General features: G+C 35.1%; 1 long non-coding RNA gene across 50 annotated transcripts in view; it reads left to right on the forward strand.

The window, feature by feature from the left end:
* Positions 1–24,725, forward strand: part of LOC110402005 — a 316,902-nt gene that overhangs the window by 268,576 nt on the left and 23,601 nt on the right. For 47 of the 50 annotated variants that reach the window (XR_002440790.1, XR_002440793.1, XR_002440787.1 and 44 more), the window contains 2 exons: positions 19,988–20,170; positions 20,377–20,439. This is a non-coding gene — a long non-coding RNA (uncharacterized LOC110402005). Of the gene's footprint in view, positions 1–3,107; positions 3,727–19,987; positions 20,171–20,376; positions 20,440–24,725 lie in introns of those variants that run through there. The other 3 variants (XR_002440770.1, XR_002440781.1, XR_002440786.1) reach the window with 2 other exon arrangements.

Here is a 24,725-nt window from a genome sequence, read left to right on the forward strand (position 1 = left end):
CTTTATGAAGGCAATGGTAAGTCTGGAATACTTATCCTAGCCTCAATGTGTGCAGTATTTTGTCTGTGTGTAGGCATGCAAATTAGGCAGCAGCACTGCCTATAAAAGCTTGATAATTAATTTCTCTCAAAAATATTTTTTACTTATGATTTTCTTCTCCAGGTTTTTGTAGTACCCCAGTGATGCTTACTGTATATGTTGCAGGAACATTGTGCCATTTGTTTGTATTCACATTGCACCAAGGAGTATTGACCAAACTAAGAAATCCAAAGAACCATATGTGTAATGTTGAGGATGATTTAAGTGGTAATTAAATGACCATCTTCAGGACAGTACAATTGCTGAGTAGTTATCTGTTGACAATAATGGGATCCAAGATACCTATAGCAAGTGTAAAAACTTGCATTCAGACATACTAGCTTTTGTGCTTTAGTCTTATCCTGAAGTCTGTCACAGAAGACTAAACCAAGCAGATGAGACTAACCAGATCAGTTTGTGGAAGTATCAAACAGAATAACCTTTTTATTGACATGGCAAGAGAAAGAGGAGTTTCTGACAAACTCCTCCTGACAAGTCAATCCTTTGTTTTATCAGATCCCTATAGTTTATTAAAGTCAATGAATGAGAGGCCTTTAGTCAACTCCTATGAGTTGATGGGGTAATTGACTTTACAGAGAGATTTCAACATCAGGACATGGAAGTGTCTTGAATGGATATCTTGCACAGAGGAGCCTAAAATAACATTTTTAAATTGAGGATATGTTTAAGGGATTTTAGTCATTTTTTCTTTTTTCTGTCTTTTTAAGTGTAATACCATTCTTTGTAATCATTCATTTTAATAATTGGACTTAATAAGAGAGGCAACAAGCCTTCTTTAAACTTTTCAGCAAGATTGCATATAGCATGAATTTAATTTATTACAGCTATCACTGTGCATAAGCAGACTGTGAGCCAAAGTACATCCCAGATATCCATCCATCAAAGGAATTAGTTATACCTGACATAACCTTTTCCACAGCTTTTTAGCAGGGGAAAAGTCTGGGATAGGATTAAGGGATGGAAGGAATCTGGAACTAATTTGTTGCAGACCAAATACAAAATCTGACACTTCTATCTAACATCTAAGCAAATGCCACCTGAGAGAGACTGTACAGAAGACATCCAGTAGAAATTTGGACCTGCAAATCTAATTGACTTAGGAAGCTCCTCTGACTGGAACTTCAGAATGTGCAAATTTTGCTGTAGTTAAATGTTATCAGTAACGTTATTTCTTTAATCAACAGCACTGTTAGCACATAGGGACTAACATGATCTCAGATTCATCAGGAGACAGACTAAACAGGAAATATTTGGAGGACTTTAGAAATTGGGAGAAAATGTATATAAATCTTATGTAGATTTTGTCTTAACTGATATCTTCTGAAAATGCTAATGTAAACATGCAGGATCTTTTGTTGCTTATGAGCAATAAGAACATCTTGGGAGGGATTGAAGCCTTCAGTTAGGAATAGAGTCTGTACCTCATTACTATTCAAAGTGCAAATCTCCTCACCTCTCTTAGTCACACAGAATGGCATTTTGGCTGCTTCATTTTAGCTGAGCTTTTGTTGACTCTTGGCAGAGGAAGCATAAAGAAAACAAAGATGCTCTCTCAGCTTTCAAAGAACTCTAACTTCTCCTGAGGCACAAGCCTGTGAGCAAACCTTACCATAAACTGAGTTCAATGGATGTGTTTAAAGCCCCCCTCTATTTCACAAAACTTATTAATCTGCTGCTTCTGAAGGATCTAATTGAGGATGTTAGCAAGCAACTGGCTCTGCTCAAATTCACCTCACTTTTGAGTTACAATACAGTCTGCTTTTCCTGTGTTTCAGACCCCACAGATATCTGTCAGTGCTCAATATAATGCCTCTGGCTGTTCCCCTTGCCCTTCTAGAGCTCTGCCAACACAGAAAGTCTGCAGTTCCAACTCCAGTAATTTCCTCTCCTTCCAGAACCTCCATCTGAATTTGCAGCCATAACATCTGTGAAAAACTCATAAGGTCCTTTTCTCAAATAAATAAATAAATGAATAAATAAAAACTACCAAAAAAATGAACACCAAAAAAAATCAGACCCCTTATCTTAGGCTGTACTCATGCTTCTCATTCTGATGTTTAAAATATAACTTCTTTAGTTACCTCTGCAGACAGGTTTTCTTCATGCAGGACCTTTAAGAAACTCTTTGTCATATAGACACCTGTTATTCAAGAGAGAAAAATATAAGAAGGAAAGAGCAGTGCAATAAAAATAAATGGGATAACTACTTATATATTTGTTTATCATAAATAAAATAGAATCAGATTTTAAGAGCGTTGGCTATCAGTGAAGACCAATCACAAAATATATGGCTTCCTAAGGTGTTAAGTGTTAGTCACAAATAGTCCCTCCTGAATTTAAAATCGTGCTCTACTAGTCAGGTAAATTAGAATATGCCTGCTCTAAATTAGAGAAACATAAAACACTTGGCATTGTTTCAGTGAGAAGAGATCTTTTCTGCTCTTGAGACATCACTTCAGTCAGATTATCCAGACCTATATGTGAAGACAAATTTGTCCTCTGTCTGGGCCTGTGTCAAGTGGGACTATGGGACTCACGTTGTAACTAGACCTGAAAATGTCTGTTAATGCAAAAACTTAATCTGAGTATGATCTGAATATTCCTCTCTTAGTCTCAGCCGGTGCCAAGTTCTCTTCCTCCAGGGAGGAAGCCAGAGGAAAACATGCCACTATTCAGTACTTCTGACCTGAAGTTTTTCAACCTGTCTCATTGAATTTAAGTATGACAAGTATATGCATCTTGCTACAGAGATACCGATACTCCATAGCATATACTGCACATCTTTCTTGCTTGTATCATTGCTACCAATCATTCAAACATGCAAGATATGCACAAATTCCTGCAAGTAGAAGAGGATTGCAGTATAGAATTATAGTTGTTGTAAATTTCACAAATGAGACTAGTTAGAGCTGACTTCTCTGTCTTGAATATAGTAGAAAACTTCATTCCCTTTAAGCTTTCTAAGACATTCATAGACCAAGTTAATTTTTGTATTTTCTGATTAACAGTTCCTGTTGAAGAATGTTTCTTGCTGCAGGAACCGGCGTTGGAATATCTCAGCACTGTTCCAGGACCATCTGTGGATTTGCTGAAGTTATTTTGAGGAGAAATGAAATTTCATATGAATTTTTAAAATTTTAGGCTTTAACCCAAGTTTACAGGAAAAAAAAGAAAAGAAAAAAAACAGTTGAATCAAAATGTTTCCAGAAAATGAAATAGGCCCTTTAGTTTCTGAATCTCTGTGTTAATGTGGCAACCACGTAGTATTGGAAAAAGTTAGCAGGATAAGAAAGGGGTACTTCTTTCTTGATATCTTCATTTGATGTCAGAACAAAATTTCCTTTTTACTAATAGTCTTTGAATTCAAAAACTCTATTAATCAAAACATTTGTTATTTTATATTCATTATGAGAAGTGAGGTTTAAAAATGAAGCAATAATTTGGCCTGCTGAGTAAATGAGCATAAAATCAGTCAAGACTGGAAAATATTTGCAAGAGCTCAAAAGATCTTTTGCTATTCCATATGTTTCTAACTTAATTTTGTTATCTTAATACTGCTAATAGCTCCTAATCTTGTGTTTGATGCATGCGACAATGAGGTCAATAAAACTGACTATTTTAAGATTAGAGACCTTGATATATTTTTAAATAGTATGAAATATGAACAGTTGATCTAGTGATTCACTCAGTAGTATTTAAACATAGTTACCTGCTAGTATACTTGAAGCCTGAAGTTGTAAATGTACTTATCTCCTGAGTTTTCTTTATAACTTTCTAAATAAGTACTTCTCTGTTGAGTCTTAGAAAATATTGAAATCCTCTGAGATAATGCATCCTAGGAAAATGAGATTTCAGGTAGAAGCAGAGGGACTAATGTTAGTCTGCTTCTATGTGTTCATGGGTTATTAGAGTATAATCTGTCTCTTCTCAGTAAAATCATGCATTTCCCTTAAAGGCTATCAATATTTTACATTTGTTTCTGAGAGTTAAATGCATCTGTATGGTTTGCCATGCATATCTTCCTTTTTATTTTCTTCTCATTTGTCATCCATAAAAAACGTCTCACAACTATGCTTGCATGCACAATTGCATGTTTCTGAAAAAAGATGAATATAATATAATTATCCCATATAAAAGACAATGATAGTGGTAGAGTCAGCATACACTATAAATGAAGACATACAAGTTTGTGTTAGAAGCCAGAAAAATGTTTGGGGACCATTAGACATTTCAGCAAAAGGCACCTTAAGAGTTAGTTATAACTTAAATTTCTTAGAAGTAATATTTCTTAAGAGAAGCAGTATACTCTGAATATACTTTGTAGTGGAAAATGAAATAGTATATGAAATCTTGTAGTTGACTGTGCTGTTACCCCCAAAGTCACTTATCAGTGTTCCTTACATCCTAGATTAAGAAGGAATATATACGTTACAAAAATAAGACACAGCTTATTTTTTTCTAACCTTCAGATTTCTCACTTCTGAGTGTGCACAAGTCACACTATATTCTTCATGTTTCATGTGAATAACTAATATCACTTTCATTTTAAAAGTTGCACTAAACATCTTCTAGCACGCTTGTGTGGTGCAGAAAATCCACTGAATGCTGGTGTGATTGTACTCTAGGTGCCTATGTCTCAGATGACATCAATATGATTTTTAGGTCTGCAAATTCTAAAGAAAGACACTTAAGTCCTAATGCAGAGTCCTTAACCAGTTATCCTCTGATTAGTATCTAACAGATCACTGTACAGTCTTAGCAATTTGAAAATTTGGACACTTCTAAGATTGTATTTACTCCCAAATTGTATAATCTTGTATAAACCAGTGACACAGTACCTGTCACTTTAAAGACTGCATGTAGTTAATGAGTCTATAATGATAAAGACATCATAAATCATATTGATGCTTCATGCATTGAAGTAATGTTATGAAAACTTTCAAATTTCTGCATTCTGCAGTGGAAGCCAGGATAACTAATGAAGTGTAGTTTGGGGGTCAGGCCTTCCTAATCAATAACATTAGCTGGATTCAGTTTTTCATCCTGCTCACTCACCCAGCCCTTATGCAAATTGATTTGATAGAGAAAATTGTGGTGATTAAACAAAATTCTTTCTGCATGTGAAATAGGTAATGAATGGGCACCCTGGTGACAGTTGAAACCAATGCTTTAAGTATCTATTGAATAAAGTTTGAGAGACAAATTAATAAGCATTCTTAATGGCTAGTTGAGAAATCATCCTCCACATAATTAATTTCAGACAGTTTAAACTGATGATCAGACGAATGAAAATAAGAATGAACTATGTTGTAAATGTTTGAGTGTCTAAGAGCATGTGAAGAGTTTATGGTCCTGCCTAGTGCAAAAAAATTATGGATTTCCAGTTGATGATTTTAGGGATAGCAAAACTCTTTGATCAATGTGTTTTTTAAGCTATTGTTCCTGAACCATACAAATCTTATGTGGAAAGCTGAAAGAAAATAGTAAATCCTCAAAAAGGTACAGAGGATTTATGACTGGTTGATTTTGTTGTTATTCCTTTAGAAAAAGAAAGATCTTTTTCACTTAGCTTTCTTCTTCCTCCTTTTTTTTTTTTTTTTTTTCTTTTGGAAGAATTTTTTTCTATTTCATTATAACAATAATTATGAAAGAGAGTTGTTCTAAGATACTCCCATTTTATGCCTTCCATTCAGCAGACATGAAAATGTTGTGTTTCATCTCTAGTAATATTCAACTTGAATATTCTATCAAGTGGAACTGGGTGCAAGTATGTTGTAGACAGAGGAAGGGAGGAAGTGTTCAGTGGTTTCCTGGTCATACAAGATAAACTGTGGATTCTACCACACATCTAATTTTGAGCCTTTCTAATCCTCTTTCCGCTATAAAACTGTTCAGAGAAATAGACGTCCTCCAGACAGTTAGAAACGTGTGTTTCCCTAATTCAAGTTTACTGTGTACACAGATGGGCAGCATGTGAAAGAGTGAATACATCAGTTACTTTTGCGCTACTGCACTTCTGTATACTTTAGCTTCTAAATAGTTTATTCTGATATCTTGAAGAAAATTCCAGAGCACAGTGACCCTTGTTTTAAAATTTTTACCATCTAAGAAATTCACTCTGGATTTTATCACACCTTCAGTAGCCGTGGAAATAAGGAAAGCTAAATCAAAAAGAAAAAGAAAATTATACCAAGTGAAGTGTAAGGTACTTTTGAACACTGTTTGTAAAGAACAGTGGCAGAATTTAGAAGATGAAGGAAGCCTGACAGAAAATGACTGGCATGAAAGATTTGCAGGGAAAATCAAGTGTGGTTGTGAAAGTTGAAAGAAAAGAGGTTTAGCAGGGAGACTTAGCAGAATTAGAAGAAGGAGGAGCATATGTCAGATAATATATTAAAGATGACACATAATTATGTAAATAAGATAATGCATGCTTTATACAATGCCAGTTAGGATACTGCGTTGTTTGTATCAGCACATTCACAAAGTCACTAACATTGACAGCATATTGGAATTTTTGACAGCACTAGAATGCTTCCAGGTCTAGTGGAGCTTAAGTTTTTATTGCAAACATTCTGAACAGCTCTGATTACAGATAATTGAAGCTGTTTTCTGATTACAGATAATCAAAGTAATCATGTTAAATGACAATTCTCAGAACTAGCATTGCCTGGCCTGGTTTGCTATGCTGCTTTTCTGTAAGTAGAGAATGACATTTATTTTTCTATAACAAAACCTTCCATTTTAAAGTATTACTGGCTTGGCCACTTATGAATAAAAATAGTCTCAGAAGAAATGATTGCAAGACTGTATATACAACACTGAAAACCACAATTAATGACTTTCATTCATACAGCATAAAATTTCCTCTGATACACAATTTTGATTGTGCTCAGTATAATAGGACCTGATTTTGAGTTCTGGGCAATATCAAAACATGGGCAATATCAAAACATGAACAAAGAGTAAAAATATTAATAAGACTTCTATCCCAATTTTCTTTCTGGCTACCCACAACAAGAAAGTCTCATAGGCTATTTCTTAAGACAGACCTCTTCAACAGGCACTGTTGAATGTCACTGTCAAAAATATTTATTTTCAGTATTTGCTGTCCTACTTTTGAATTTTGAAAGTGAAGAGCATTTCTGTACTATATAAAGATATTAAGGATAAGTAGATAGACATCTGTAAGTTACATAAACTACATAGGTATCTCTGTGAATTTAGGGCAGCTCTGAATGAAGTTGCTGCCAAGAATAGACTCATTGGCTTCAGCAACCATCAAGCTGTGTTCTGCTTGATGCTAACTCATATACTTGCAGATTTCTATGCCTAAGTCTTTGCAGAACATATGAAGTTCTTAGTTTCATTCCTAAAGAATTTTTAAACCCCAGGTATGTAGAAAAGAGAATGAAAGTGCTAATGCTATGATTCTAAAGGAACAAAATAATTTCAGCAAATCAGATTTTATGGAAACATGCACTACTCATGTTTCCAATTACAAAATTAGGAGACCTAATTACTCTGAGACATGAGGTAAGCAACTGTTTTCTTGAGAAGAAACTAGTATAATTTGTAATACTAGAATTACCTCTTGATGTGGTAAAAAAGATGTTGATTTTTAAAAATATTTCTCTAAATAATTGTGACCTCTCTCTGCTTTGTTCTAGCAAATATATATATATATTTGAAACTAGTCTCTTTATTAATTTGTTTGAATAGGGGAATCACAAATCTCTCATGAAGAACATTCCTGCGTTTAGAAATTATTTAATGGAACTTTTCAGCATGCTTACCACTTACAGCACACTATTTCTTAGAAGACTGCCATGTACTGTAGGGTTGTCTATATGCACACATATTCAGCTTCATGTAAATACTGATTTTAAGATGGCAAGTCTCTTAGTGCATATGCTTCCCATATTATGCACAAAATGTTAAAGTGCAATGCAACGCACACGTAGTCAATACTTTTAGCTGAATTAAAGTCCTAAAAACCTAATAAAAATATATCAATCAGCTATTACTAATCCAGTTGCAATAACAGAGTATTTATAGTCCAAATTAATGCTGAAGAACTTCCTTAATAACAATATTTTTTAAACAGTTATGAAAGAAAAGTTACCAGTATCTATCCTTTCTAAAATCCCTCTGTATTCTTAGGCTGACAATACTGGTATTAGTGATGCACAGAGCTGGTGGGGTGTCAGCATCCCAACTTGACTTCAAGGGCTATAGTTTATTATGTAAAGACTACATATATTTGTAAAAGCTGAAAAGCTGAACTCAGCTCAGGCCAAGGCAAGTTCAGACAAACCCAATGACCTTAGAATCTCAGATGATTCCAAAGCCTGTGGTTGTTATTATTAATGATAAAACACATGATGAACTAAAATAGTGCACAGCAGACATATCTCTTCCATACCACTATGTTCAATAAGATTTTTGGCACAGTGACATTAATAAAATTTACAACAAATGACTGCTCTGGTGAGTAACAAATATATTTGCAAATGGGTAATAGGCTGGATCTCCTTTGAAAATGTACATAACACAGGATAATTGAAGGTCTGCAACTGCTTGAGTTGTGTCTCAAAAAGTAACTGAAACTGGGGAGTGAATGCTCTTTTAAAATGGAAAAGATGCAGGCATCTAAATACATGGCTTCCTGCTATGCTTATTCTCTCTAATAGGGATTCCAGCAGTATGTACCTGCTAGACACAGTTAATGCTTATTAAATTATGATAATGGCTGATGGAAAAATCAGTTAATTAAGTATGTTTTCCTATTTGGCATAAGTACAGATGGAATAAGTGTTGTTTTGTGCACCTTTGTATCTTGTTGCTTTCAGTGAGTAGATTTATATCTTACCATCTAGAAAAAAAAGTCTATTTTATGCCTCCTTGCATAAGTAGTAAAACAAGAAGTAGCTGTAAAAGCAAATCTTTATTTAATGTAGTGCATCTTGCAGTTTAGAGATTTTATCTGTGACATAATCCATTTTGTTAGAAAAGAGTATAGCAGATATTCTGTACTAGGCACTATTTCTTGATTGTGGTGACCTCACACCCTTTGCAAGACTTTTAGATGAAGACTGGAGATGCATTAGCTCGAACCCCAAGAGAGATGAAGGGTGCTGGTATTGCATCTGCATGGAGGAGATGGTTCTGTTTGTTATATCAGTGTTTTCAATTATTTTCAATACTGGAAGTTCAAAAAACACAGCAGATATTTTCCAAGATCAGTTCAAATCAATTCAGAACTCGCTAAAATGGGCAATTAGCATTTCTTTTTACATTTTACATAAGAAATCTATCATGTTATATTCAGCCACTTACATATATTTTGTTCAGCAGTTCTTTTTTTCTCTCACATTCTTTCCAAAGTGTTTATCTTTTTATTTCTAACCCTAAATTTTATAGTCTTATGTTCTTTTCAGTAGAATAGAAAACTCAGCCAATAAACATCTGCTTGAAATATCTTTAAGTTTACTCATTTCTAATCTGAGATAATAAAAAGATGGCTTTGTTATGTAAAAAAATAATCCATGATGCATACAAGTGTCTCATGTTGTGAAGTTTCCCCCAAGATATCATAGGATATGGAAGCACTATTTGCACTGTTCTTGGTGCTTTTTTGAGAATTTTCTTTTGAGTCATCATTCAATGAGATCTGGGCAGGATGGAGATTTGGGCAGGTAGGAACATTATGAGGTTCAACGAGCAAGTTTGGAGTCCTGTACTGGGAGAGGAATAACCACGTGGACTGGTTAGGGGCTGACCTGCTGGAAATGAGCTCTGTGGAGCTGCATGTCCTGATAGACAACCGGTTAGCCATGAGGCAGCCATGTGTATTTGTGGCCAAGAAGTCCAATGGTATCCTGGGGTGCATTAAAAAGAGTGAAGCCAGCAGGATGAGGGAGGTGATCCTCCCCCATCTACTTTACCCTAGTGAGGCCACATCAGTAATACTTTGTTCAGTTCTGGGCTCTCCAGTTCAAAAAATTCAAGGAAATTCTAGAGAGAGTCCAGCTGAGAGCCACAAATTTGGTGAGTGGCCTGAAGCATCCCCCTGAAGCTCAGCTGAAATTAGCAGGCAATGAAAGTGTGCATAGGGAAAGAAATCAGGAAGCAGCAGAGGGAACTTGATGCTCCTGTTAAAATCACTCCAGTGTTTGGAAGATCAGACTAACCCATAGAAAGTGTTTGTCTTTCCTAGATGCGTGGCCAGAAATCTCATTTAGGTAAAAGTTAAAGTTAAGTGCTTGAATTGGACAAAAGATGTTTCCCTTAGATTGGCTTTTTAATTCACAGAATAAAAAGCATTTCTTTAATTCAGTTTGGGTGGGTGGGAAATGGGAAACAAAAAATAAACAAACACAACAGCAACAACAAGGAAGAGTAACATGCAAAAAAGACTAGCCAAAATCTACAAACATTTTGTGAGCGTTTAGGTGTTGTGAATACATTCATAGTCAGTCCGATGAGGCCTCTAAATATTCCGGATGCTTTGAAGAAAAACTATATTGATGTCAGAACTATACTGAACTATGAAGCTTTATGTTTTAATTGGATTAAGAGAAATTTTCATCAGGTTTCCTAGCTGTGCTGAGGTTCCACTTCAGTGACATAACCTCTATCTGCTTTAAAGGACTTTAGCAGAGCTACAAGATGTGGATAGTCTGAATTTGATTTATATCAAATATAATTTTATAGTCTGATAGACTGAAGTTCTGAAATTAGCCAGAAAAAAGATCAAGACTGGATTTTTCCCTGTGATGGTGCGATGTACTGCCATTGCAAGCAGAGAGGAAAAATTGCTGCCCAAGATAATGAGAATAGTATCTAGATCTTGCATCAGGGACAGTCTTTCTGCTACTGGTTGTGCTACACAGAACCAGGAGGTGAAATCACATGAATGGGATATGGAACCAAGCATCCCTCTCACACAAGCAGTGTTCTATGAATGTGTCCCTTTTCTGACCACATTCCCTGTCCATTCTCATCCAACCTTTCTGAAAAGAAAGAGGAAGGCTTAAGAATGCCACGGAAGAAATATGGGGCATGTGGATGTTGACAATCTGGTGTGATTAGGGTCTGTATTTGTGAGCATGAAGTTGCAAGCACAGAGATCGTGAGATTTTAAACCTGAATTCTTTACCTCATCTGTCAAGCTGAGGAATTCATCCTGTGATAGCTGAGAGAAGCTACCTCAAAGAAGATTGCTCACATGTGAGATTATATATATGAGCATATTATGGTTATAATCTTTTGCTGTACTTGCATACAGTGTATGTCCACTAGCAGAGATTTCTACTCGACTTAAATATTCAGTCATCTCGATGCCCTACAACAATAACTCATGTTGCAACAATAAGAGTCTGTAATCATATTTCCTGATCTTATTTCTCCCTAGGAAGCATAAGCTCTATTTCAGATTTCCTGTTATCAACAATGCCTCTGAAAAATGTCAGAATGAAGGGATGGCAGCTGACTTTGAACCGTGCTCTTCATTTCACTACTAGTCTTACGACTGGCAAAAATCTACACTTCTCTCTCTTTTTCCATGATGAATACTTTCACTCTGCTTTTGGAATATCTCTAACGGAACTGAATATTAGCACTGGAAAAAACTTATTAAATATTTTTGCCTTGATAGGAAGTTGTAAAGGGAATAAAAATTGCATTCTTAATTTCAATCATTTCAATAAAACTACCAGAAAAACAAGTCATTAGTCATTTCTTAGTGAATTGGTGTAGCCAACAGATTTTACATGTTTCTCCTTTCCTCCTTTTCTCCAGTGCCATGCTTTTAATATCTGTATTAGATTATGGTTTTTCAGGAGGCAAGGCCTACATCATACAATATCTGGAACAGTACATAATAAGAGAATTTCTGAGTTATGTTTAATTAACATAGATAATTATTAAGAGTAGCCAGTAGGCTCCATAATAGCATTGTTCACTTAGAAAACGTGTGTGCTGCCATTCATCCTCGTCAGGTGTTAGAGGAGGAAGAATGAACAGTCTTTGCAAATGCAGCCAGTAATGTAGATGAATAACGGATGCAGCTAGTGGCCTGAATGCATTTAGAGAATCCCAGCTGCTCCACTCAGTGTTTAATAGGCTGGAAGGTGCAATTTATTGTTACATAAATATTTGATATATTCCTGCAGCCCTGACACATAGGTGTAAACAACAATCAGCATAAAGAGGAACATAAATGTTTATTATAGGCTTCACTTTAGCAACAGATGTTCAGTGAAAAGACTGAAAGTTAAGGTAAAAAAGATGACTCTGGGAAACTTATCAATCACAAAAAATGCTATGAAAGCAGCTTCATATATACAGGGATTTTATCTTTAGGAGATTTTTTCAAGCTATGGCAAGATAGAGCCAGTTAGTAGTACACTTACATAAAAACAAATGTCTTGTGTTAGGTAGAGAAAGCTGAAGTCTGGGATGATAGAATTTTAATTCTCCCTGCATTGTAGTTAAACTTCTTCCTGAAATCTCCCCAAACTCTCCTGTATTATGCAGCTTCACAAGAATCTGTGCTTATGCTTAGCAGTCTAAGAAGTAATAATGATATTTCCACAAATCATTAATTTAGCACAGTGACAAATTTGTCTTGAGAGATGTATGTTCAAGTAATGGTGTGTTGTTCCCATTCAGCAATTCCCAATCCTGTTCAAGTGGGGAGAGAATGAACTACAGCTTTGATGCATACCCTTTTCTTTGATATCTGCATACTTCAGATGGCCTTTATTAATTCTGTTAGAAGCAGAGATAGGAAAGAGTAACCTATGCTAACTAAAGTGTTTTATCAGCCTCTCGTATTTATTAAGAATGGAAGTCTCATTTAAAAAGGAACTAATTTATTAAGATGTGTAAGATGTTGATATCATTAAAAATAAATATCTACACTATAAAGCAAATTATCAAAGTGCTAGCTTATGTTAACCTCCTCTTCCTCAATTTAACTTGATCTCTAAGAGCTGAGCACTTTTCCTGTTAAGTTTTATCAATCTCTTGTCTGAATGCCACTCAGTCTTTTTACACAAACTGCTCAATCAATCAGTAATTCTTCTTTCCACATGAAGAGCTACAACAGGGTTGTAAGGTGCAGAGGTGATGAATGAGAGTGTAAAAAATCGAGTGGTTTTTACGTTGAGCTGTGTGCAATTAGTATTCATTTTACTATTTTTGTTGTCACTAGCATTAGTATTATTTAATCAGTAGAAATCTAAAATCATTTCAATCAGGATTTTTCTGGACTTGTTTTTTTTTTTCCCATATACGAGGCATTTTAAAAATATCTGTGTGTAAAAACAGAAAAAGGAAGAAACCTACAAACTTTAAAATTTCCATGACTAACTTCCTAAAATTTGTTTAGCAAAGATATTGCTATGAACAGTATGGATTACAGTGGGATCGTGAAAAATGTTGATTTCTCTTGATGGTAAGCTCTGCATTTGTTGAAAGCAAACAAACAAAGAAAAAACTACATTGCTTTATTTCATTTCTTTTCCTTTCTTCCTTAGCACTTTTAGTCCAAATTCATTTTTTTCCCCACATTAGGTGTTGACATCCTGCTTGTCCAATATGTAGCCTTAGCATGGAACAATCATGCCTACTAGGGAAAGTTCCTATTTACTAATTCTAGAGAGAATAGACATATGTGAATGCTTCTACAAGCATGTAATTGAATTCCTCCATGCAGAAAAAATGGCACCCACTGACAGTCATCGAAGTTTGCTGAATGTTTATGGAGACCAAACAGGATGTGAGCATTGTGAGGTGGTGGGTGGTGCTTTTCAGCAGCAACACCATCCTAGCAGCTGTGAAACAGTGGGTCACTTTCACTGATGCAGATTTTTATGAGCTTGGCATGCAGACTCTTGTTCATCGCTGGTGAAAACACAGAGAAAATGGTGGTGACTAAGTTGAAAAGTAGAATTTTGTAGCTGAGAAATTGCTCTATCTAATAGTGTTATTGTGATCTTTGTATCTGCTGTAGTTTCCATGTAAATAAATTGGAGGCATTACTTTCTGAGAAACCTACATAAACACCTTTCCTTAATGTGTATTTGCATGTCAGATGACAATTTGTCAGACTACCTTTCTGCTGCCATCTGTCATACAGTAATAAAATGTAATGGAATATTGGCAAGAAAATTCAACTTCTACTGCCATACCACCAACATCCTGCTCTGACATCATGGACCAATATGGTAAAATAGGAGGCAGTACTTTTGGAGCAACCCTCATGCAAGCTAATTTGGAACTCTTACTGTTCAAATTGTTTGTAGCTGTGTGAAGGATCTATACTGTTCTGCAGTTCTTATTTGTTATGTACTTAGAGTCTTAAAAATACACAACTTGTTAAAAATGCTCTGAAAATCTTCATGTAAAGATGTTACATAATAATAACTTCTCATGAACCGTATCTGTATTTCAAATTGCCATGGATTAAGAATATTGTTATCAGAATAATTTGAAATATGCAGAGTTCCTCTCCTTGAATAATTACTGATTAATTCATTTTCATATTGCCCATTCATCTCATTTTGACAGTGAAATCTGACAGAGGCACTCAGCAGAGCACTCCTCACTTTACAGTGAAATTAAGTATCCACTCAACAGTAAATTGCTTGGCTGTTATTTGACTGTGTTCACTCTTAATGCTTTTAAAATCCATTAACTTTAATGCATCCTATCTCAGATTGACAATGTTGTTGTATAGAATAAGCAGTTACTATTAAGTCAACTGGAAAACAAAACAAAAAATAAATTTGGCTGTGAAATTCTGAGAGTTTATAGGCATTGATTAGGAAATGCCTGCAACAAACACTATGAAGTAAGTGCAAAACCACATCAAAATATGGGAACATCAATACATTTTCTGGGCTCAAATAATCAAGATTCATATCGAGTTGCTCTGAGTTCCTTAGTGTAACTTTATTTTTTTCACAGAGACTTGAAGGAAGAGACTGATGTCTGGTGTAATTGATTAGGTATTAACATTAGCTCCAGGTGACATGAGGGGTAATGATCATGTGTATGATTTATTATAGCTATATGTACTGCATAATGCTGCTACACCAACTAAACAATTATTAGTGGTTGCTTTAGCTCTCTGCACTGAAGTTGATCTCAGGCTTGATGTCCAGGAACTTCTACTTGCAAAAGCTCAACCAAGCAGACTAATCTATTTCTTGCAATTTAAGCAAGATAAGCATGTTTTATTAAAAATCCCAGCATTACATAGAAGAAATTGATGAATCACTGAACAAAAACCCTTTATCTAAGATACTATATTTTCTGTGTGGACAGACCTAAACTCATCAAAGCTCATTGATTTGATACACCTAATGGGTGCCATGTTGCATCCTTGTTTATTGGCAACAGTTGCTACAAATTCAGAATCTACATCAGTACAAATTGACTGTAATCTGTTCTATAGTTCTTGATCTCAAATTCCATCTCTTTCAGGAATGTATGTATAAAAATCTTGATATCATTTCCTGTGAAAAATGGGCTGTTACTGAAAAATTATTAAAATGTGGTATAGCAAGAAAGTGGTACAGAATTAATGCCTTGATTGTGGCTTCAAACATGATGGTCATGTTTACTGAAAAGGTGCAAGAAGGATGACTTTGTATTGAGGCATAATTTTACATTTTAGGAGAGTAAGGAAGGAGAGAACATGTGTAAAAAACTGTACAAGCACTGCCCAAAAAGTAATGCCTCCTATTTTACTATGTTGGTCCATGACATCAGAAGCAGATGTTGGTGGTGTGGCAGTAGAGGTTGAACCTTCCTACCAATATTCTGTTGCAATCTGTTGCTGTGCTGCAGATGGCAGCAGAGAGACAGTCTGACAAATTGTCACCTGACATAGAAGTGTGTATGAAACAAAGGTGTGCAGTTGAATTCCTCCAATGGGAAAAAATGGCACTCACTGACAGATCTTGATGGTTGCTGAATGTTTTTGGAGACCAAATAGTGTCCGTCAGTACAGTGAGGTAGTGAGGTAGTGGGTTGTGTGTTTTATCAATGATGCCATCATAGCAGCTGTGAAACAGTGACTAACATCTATTGGTGCAGATTTTTATGAGCACAGCATACAAGCTCTTGTTCATCACTGGCAAAAATGCGTAGCTAATGTGGTGATGACATTAAACTAGTGTTCTGTAGCTGATAATTCACTCTAATAGTGTTATTGTGAGTGACCTACCTAGTATAGGTTCTGTAAGGCAGTACTAGCAGCATTTCTACTTTCAGGAGAAGCTGTGTGTAGGTTTAGATGAAGCTACCTCTCAAATTGCATCCCAAGATCTTGCTTCTTTCTACTTCAAAAAAGAAATCACTCAATCAAATCACTACAGAAGAGATTACACACTGGATAAGTTTGTAAGAACTTACTATAATGCTGGTAAATGCAAGTGTACCCTACAGACAGGGTTATTCTTGTGTAATCCATTTTGTGTCAGGAACCACAGAGAAGCAATCAGTTCTCACTAGTCCTCTATATGTGGTCCCTCCATCTGGGTATCACCCTCCATATTTGGGTGAGCTCAGGGCTGCATAGCAGAGCTACGTGCTGATGGCAAACACCTCAACACCAGGTGGTATAGTCTGGCCATTCCACACCACATGCACTGCCTCAGTCATCTCTGTGGATCAAGGGGCAGACTAGGTAGCTATTCTTTATTTTCTATGACTGTGACTGACTAAATACTGGAGAAAGACAGAGCAACTTGTTCTGTGTCTGAAAACGCTTTTGTAATAGTTCCAAGATATAGTTTGCCTTTGTATCAGTGGAAGATCTTCTTCATCAAAGAAAACTTGATTGCAGAACAGCTAGATATAAAAAGAATGGTGCGACTGAAAATTTGCAGAGCTTTTGCTCTTCTGAATTGTTCACCATAAGTCTGACTTAGATCAGTTTTCCCGAGGAACAGATTGAGAGACAACTTGAAATATTCCAGCCTGAAGGGAGATGAAGATGGTATGCTCCTAAATTATTTTATGTTGAAATCTCCAAATAATAGCCCTAGAAATATCAGGCCAAACTTAAACCGTGGCTCAATTTCTACCTTTATGTCTTTCACAATATACAATCTTAGGACCTTAACTAAATATGATAAAATCTGGTATTCTTCTCAAGACCTTTATCCCAGGAGCTCATTTCAGATCCTCTTCTTGATCTAGCTTCAATAAAAAATTCAGCAACAGAAATATACAACTTCTTTTACCAGTGTAGTTCTCTTTCTACAGCAACAGAAGACTGGTTTATAGGTATAGTTAAGAGGATATCAAGAATTTTCTTTTTCCGCTACCAGTAGGAGAAAAAAAATGTAAGATAATAATATCAAGGTGTGTTATGAAGTTCTGACCTTCCAACTATTGTTCAAAAAAAAGCTAAATTCCCCCCTTAGTATTACTCAGTCCTCCCTGGCCCCAGAAATGAGCATAACAAAGTATTACTGCCGCAGCACCTGCCCGGTTTTCCTTTACCATTCTTTCTTTACTGCCTGTGATATTCACTCTGTGGTGTAAGTTGACAGCAATGCCCAAAGTAACCATTACAGCAACTTATAAAACATGCCATAATCAGGCATAGAAAGTATACTCTATGGAACTCAATAGATCCACTAAGGCTTAAGTGCTTCTGCTGCAAAGTGTAGCCTTTTTGGAGTGAAAAAAAGTTCCTGCTACAGTGGAAAGGCCACTGTAAGCACTCCAGTGATTAGAGTTGATGTATAGTTTTTTTCCATGCTTTCAGCTGCAATTCAGTGCTTCTTTGAAGCTCTTCAAGTCTATATATGTAAGTATGGGATATTTTTGAGCCACAGATATAAATAGAAAGGAAAAAAACACAAATTAAATATAATTTCTAGCTAAATATTTCCTTATTGCATAAAGAAATTGAAATTAGTGGGATAATAGGCTGTTTCAATCTCTGCCACTAATGTATTGTCAGAAAAGTAGTTTTGACAGCTTGATATGGCGATGATAGGAATGGAACTATCTTTTTCAAAGTCTTTACTGCCATTGCCAATTTTATCAGTGTTCTTGTTATGTGGAAATATGCACTGAAAAGTCTAGAACAACAATTCATTTGGTAATTGTCTTGCCTTGGCTGTGTGCAGATTAGCCTTTGAAGCTACATTTTTGTTCCCTATACTTTCCTTTTTTCCCCTCATTATGACCAGATACTCTCTCCCTTTCTAGACAGAATTCAGAAAGTAGCGCCAAAAGCTACCCAGCTGCCATCAAAAGTAGTATCTGCGCTCTTTCACTCCTCTGCATTTTGTTGATATTGTCTCTCCTGTGTTGGATCTGATGGCAGTGCTCCCACAGACTAAATCAGTTGAATTTCTGGTCTAATGGCAAGCTAATATTTTTAGTTGTTAGGGAATTATATTTTCTACTAGATTGGAAAGTGGAGATGACTTACCCTGCAGCCATGTAACTGTTGGAGGAGGCAGTGGGCAACTGAAGAGCAAGCATCTTTGGCCATAAACTTCATTTAGAATGAATTATGTAACATATATTTTCACATATTATGGATATTCATATAACCAGGAGGATTACTGATGCATGTGAAAGGTTGATATACCTCCATTGTTACTTGAAAGAACCGAGTTCAAGAACTCTGAGATATTTCATATTTGGAAGCTAGATAATAAACATAAAGCATGAAATATATAGCCTTTTAGTGTTATTATCTATTCTTGGGTCTGTGTATTATTCTTGCAAGGACAATACTCTTGTAAAATAAGTTATAACCTGTGAAGTTTGCCATATTTGAAAATGTGCATCCTTCCCTTTCCCCGCAGGTCTATTTATTTAAGCTAAATGTAAATGTTGACTTATACTGGTGATAGTATTTTTAGATATGATAAGCTATATTGACCTTATTGACAGCATGTTGATGGCCTAGCATCTTGCTAACAGACTGATTCTGGGGAAAAAAAATCACAACCAGAAATAGGCACACAAAAAATGTAAGCAGTTTGAACCAAGAATAAAATAATCTGGTAGAACTCCCCTTGACTCTTTTAATTCATGATCTCAATCACTTTACCTAAAATGAGCTGGCAGGAATTTTAGTTTTTTGCTTATCCAGTCTAGTGTCATGTAAAGTCTGAAGACATTTGATTTCTAGTCATTAGGTTGTTTACTTAGGCCAGACAATTTCATAATTCACAACTACTACCATTATATTTCTTTATTTACAGCATGGCTCTTTCTGGTTTACACAACTAAAGCTCAAGGTGATCAGCTGTCATGTTATAAGAATATACATATTTAAATGCACTTGACTGTTTCTCTTTGTGTTCTGGCAATCACAGTTGATTAAAAGTAGAGGCATCTGTAACACTTTTAGATCTATTTTGCTCACTGGCAAGCTACTTTTTAAATTAAAAGTTTGTATTCAACATTTGTACAAGAGATATACCTATTTTCAATATTTGCACAATACATAATCAGAAATTGTTTTCATTGAGAATTGTGTAAAACCATAGTGACAGAATTTTCCTAGTCAAAAGAAAACTATGCACAAAAAATACAATGTTAATATAAAATTTAGATTATAAGATGTGAGAAATGAGGATTTGTTTCAATTTAAAGAATTTTAAGCAGAGAAATAGCTACTGTAATTTCTTTTCTGAATGACAGCTTGTGTCATTCAGATTTTAGCTTCATGGAGAAGTTACTATATTGATGTTTACACATTAAACAGTATTTATCACACTACTTGAATTTTAAGGTTGTATCATAATATATGAAAGATCATTTGCAAAAAATGTTTTTTCCTCTGTAAAAATATTTTTAGTATTTTAATAAAGATATTACTTTTGTATCTTTATAACAGTTTTAGCATTTATGAAGCCATTTAAATATTTAATAAGGATTTAGAGAACAAAGTCACATGGAAAGCTTGCTCTAGCCAAGAAACATCTAACACTTCAGCGTCACTGAACTCAAATGAAGAAATCTTCCTACTGCATGGATCAGATCCAGTGCCAGTATTTTCTTCTGCCTATAGGAAACCCAGGTTTGTATTTAATATTCAACAGCCTACACCCTCAACAGAACAAGAAAAAGGGTTCAGAGCCACTGTTCGTGTTTTTCAGAAAAATTTTAGCTATATCTTATTGTTCTGATTTAAAAGTGTCCGTTCAGCTTCTTGCCACCAATAATGCCAATTTGAAAATCAAAATAGGTATTACATTATTTAATTTTTTTTGTTTCTCCTTTCAGGATCAAGCTCACTGGAAACACTGCACAAAAGGCATGTACAGAGGGAACTTCTGATGACAGAAGGTCTGTTCTATTATTGATAATTATTCAATTTTAGAGAGGAGATCATGCAACATCTTACACTGCATCATCCGATTTTGTTCTTAAATCCTCCTGAACAGATCCATTTTTTGTTCTTATTTGTTCTAAATTTGCTTGTGGATTTTCTTTCAAACACTATAATTAAATAATATAATATATTATATATATATATATAATATAATATATATATAATATAATAATATCTACTATAATATATATTATATAATATAATAAACACTGGCTTTTCTTTCAAACACTATAATTAATTGGGAGGTTGGTGCTTTTTTACTCTTCTGACACAGAGGATATTGAAAACATGGCACTTCAGATTTGGTGGCAAAACCAGACAAAAGATGAGATCACATTATTGTAACTAACAAGTCAGAAGCCATGTTGCATTTAAGGGTTGTGGAGAAATCTATTTGTATATCCTTCATTATGAAAGCTGACTGGACCTTTTTTCAACAAAATGAATAGCTTATTAACTTAGTATTACAGCAAAATGGCTTTTAGGAACAAATTACCAGTTATGAAACAAGGTACTGCTATTGCCAATTAAGTACTTGCCATTTGGCAGTCTAAGAGGCAGAACTTTAGTGGAAATTTTCTGCAAAGCTTTCTCCCACTAGGAGATTTTAACCAGTTTTCAAAATGTTTTGCTACATGATGGGAGAAGTTGAATATGTAGTACTCTGGCTGATTCTAACCTGTATGGTGACACAGAACTACAAGAGCAATTTACAGGTATTTGATAGTGTGAGAAAAGCCACCAAGCTATGTAACTTCCTGTCCACGAGGTTTTCTTTCCTAAATGCTGCCTGAATGGGGCTTATTTGTTAAGGAGTATTTTCTGCAGCTTCAACAACTTTTTTTTTTTTTTAATTAAAGCATTCATTATAAAAAAAAAGAAGGGCTTTTGATTGAAAAAATAAATCTTCAAAAATTATCCAGGTTAGCAAACAGCAAATTACTTTCATCCATATAAAAATATGGACAAAACTTGTACAGGAAGTACAGGAGCAAAGACATTTGCAGAAAATATGTTTTTTACATTTTTCCTTTTTTTCCAAATTGTTGCTTTCGCACTTAAATAAAATCAGTGTGTTCAAGATTAAACTGTTAGTATTGTGGGTATTATAGTAGTAAAAAAGACTTACTAGAGGTATCAGTTCAAAAAGTTAGTATGTGATTTTTACATATTAAAAGTTTGATTTTCCTTTTTTTTTTTTTTATCTGTTAAGTATTCACTGTCCAGTTGACTTCATCTGAATTCAAGGGATTTGAAAGAGAAAAGAATATGCTGGATTAAAGCACATGCTCCAGGTTTAAGAGGGAATGGCAGAAAGCTTAGATACAGAAATAAGAGAAGGAGGTGATAATTACTTTAGCAAACAAGCTTTGGTATAACTAGACAAGATTTCTGTTATATGTCAAGTACACTTCCATCACAAACACACGAGGTCCTCTGCTTACAGTTTCCTTTGCTTGAAATACAATTGCATTCACAGGTCGAAATGGAAATTTATAGCTACTTTGTCCTAAGTCTGCTTTAGTGCAGTTTTTAAGCACCATTTAGAAAGACTCAGTATTATGCCATGATATGATCAACACAACATAATATTTCTAACATGAACCTTTCAAACTTTTAAACTTTGGGACTTGGTACCATGCCTAAGCTGAATTCAAATTTGATGAGCTGATCATTTTTACTTCCAGAAAAGCTTTGGCCAAAACGCCACCTGAGCATCTCACATAAGGTCCTGTGTACTTCTGCTCCACTCCTTGCCTACCATCCTTAACTCTCAGGGTACATGGATGGAAAATGATAATCTATGCCAGAAGTCCATGTAATTCCTCTCATTACTGTGAGAACTCAAAATAAAATGTGAACCCTGTCTTTGCCTCAAACATTGAGTTTTGACCAGTATGATGTTTCTCGGCCTCAATAAGAAAACTGTGTTCATGAACCTGTATTAAAACCTGTAGAAGTAGCACTGAACTTCTCAAACTTGGGATCTGAGTCTCTCAATTTTGTGGAGCATTTGCTCTAATTAATCATTTCGTCAGCTCCTGTCCTTACTATCCTGCATTTAGTCAACTACACTTTATCAGAATGGCTCCTAAGAGTTTTTTAATTAGCACAGTTTGAGTGACTCCCTTACTAATGGTTTAAGAGACTCTGTAGACAATGTGAAATAGGTCTAATTTTTTTTGTATGACTTACTCAAGTACAGATTGTGAATGTGTCAAGTCTCTTACATCTGCTATCCTCATCTCTTGTAACAATTATTTGGGACAATCATGACAAAACCTTAGCTGTAATCACTTAGCAGAAATTAGGACCTTGGCTCAGAATGCCATCCGTTTCCAGGTTAAAACCCTTAGGGCAAAATACACCCTAAATTGAAAAAGAATTAGTAATGCATCTCTCCTCTCCAAACGTTTTTATTCACTGTGTCCTAGGAATCTTAACTCAGAGGTTACAATTGCAACTTCTTTGGACAGGATGTAAGATACTTAAAAATATTTTTGTTTGCTTAATCTGTTCCTAGGTCCTTAAATATATGTTTGCCAATTGTGACACAGTATGTAAGGTATTTAAAGTCTTTTGCAAAGAAAAAAAGTTATATAAACATAAGATACTATCATAAAATCTTTTTAACCTCTATTAATAGAAAAAATACATTCAGTATGGTCATAAGGTGATTACTTTCCCAGTCACTCTAGACATCTTTGCAACCCTTATCTGCTATGCTTATATACTGATCAGTTTATCAAAGTATATATGAGCAACTGGTAAACTTTTCTTCATTGATACATTATTTCCATCACATTCCATTCTTTCTTCTTCTTCTCCTTCTTTCTCCTTCCCTCTTTTTTTTTTTCTCTCTTTTTTCTTTCTAGTTAATATTGAAGGTCTGTTTGGGCTTGTTTTCCTTTCATCCATAGCTTTTTTGTTCTTCAGACAGTCATACTGATGTTGTCTCTTAGATCACCTGAGCAGTTATTTTTCCCCCAAGTATTTCTTCTATGCTTATCATCCAGTCTATCATCTGAAACTATGTTTCCTTACATCTGAAACTGTGTTTGCTTACAGTCTTAGTTAAACTAAAATGCTGGAGAAAAATTATCCCCAGTGCTTTCCTAACCAGTTGCCAAAAGTAAGACTAAATCCATGCTACCTTTTTTATGGGCATCCTAGGGAAAATTCAGAAAAGCCAAGAGAATTTGCTAAATCCTGTAGCACTGCTGATTGTGCACTTCTTCATTAAAAAACAAAAACAAAACAGAAGAAAACAAACAAACAACAGCAAACAAAAACCCTAGAAAATATTGAATCAAAGGAGATCAGCTTGTGATTGTATTTAAAACAAAACAACAAAACTGGATAAACAATCACAACTAAACAGAGAAAAGCAAGTTCACCTTAAGTTACAAATTACATGACTTCTCTTTATTTATTTACCATTTGTGTTTATTTTGCTTGGCTGTAAGAATTTTTATGTTGTTTTTGGGTTATTCTTCACTCTAAATATATTCTTCATTCTAAATATGTTTGGTAAGAAATAAGCTTGACAATTTTAGACTGGATGTACATTTCATATGTACATTATTTGCATAAATACTCCTAGATAACATATATTGTATAGTTTGAATGCAAAACTAATCTACATGAGCCTTAGGAGAAAGAATTGATGTAGTGGAATAAGTTTCTTAGTAGAAAGCAGAAGAAAGTGGTATTGCCTGACTTTTTTTCTGAGATGTTTCTTCCCCTTTTCTCTCTTAAAATTACCCTGGTGCTACCTATCGTAAATTCCAGTAGATAAAAACACTCCAGCTGATATTATTGTGGTTTGGAATCTCTATAGTTTCTAGATTTATCATCTGAATGAGGCAATTAAGAGTTAGTAGCTTGAATAGTGAAGTTGCTATTGTAAATCTTAATGTTCATAGAGCACTATGAGGTTGTTATGTATTAGGAGAAACACCCTCAAAGTGAAGTTTCTTCCTTCCTTCCTTCCTTCCTCCCTCCCTCCCTCCCTCCCTTCCGTTATGGTTTTGTGATTTTTGTTGTCGGTATTCCACATCATTACATTATGTAAGGTACGGGCAGTTAAAGAGTTAATTCCTTGGTTACTGCAAACTGCCTTTTTTGGTGTGGCCCTCTGAGGGGGAGGGGAGGAGGTGCACTCCCCAGGGGTCTTTGCCTTGGAGGGGGTGGTGAAGCTGCCTGGGAGACGCGGGGTCTGTTCCTTCCTGCCCGGCAG

This window comes from Numida meleagris, chromosome 6 (assembly GCF_002078875.1).
Source record: "Numida meleagris isolate 19003 breed g44 Domestic line chromosome 6, NumMel1.0, whole genome shotgun sequence".
Taxonomy (NCBI): domain Eukaryota; kingdom Metazoa; phylum Chordata; class Aves; order Galliformes; family Numididae; genus Numida; species Numida meleagris.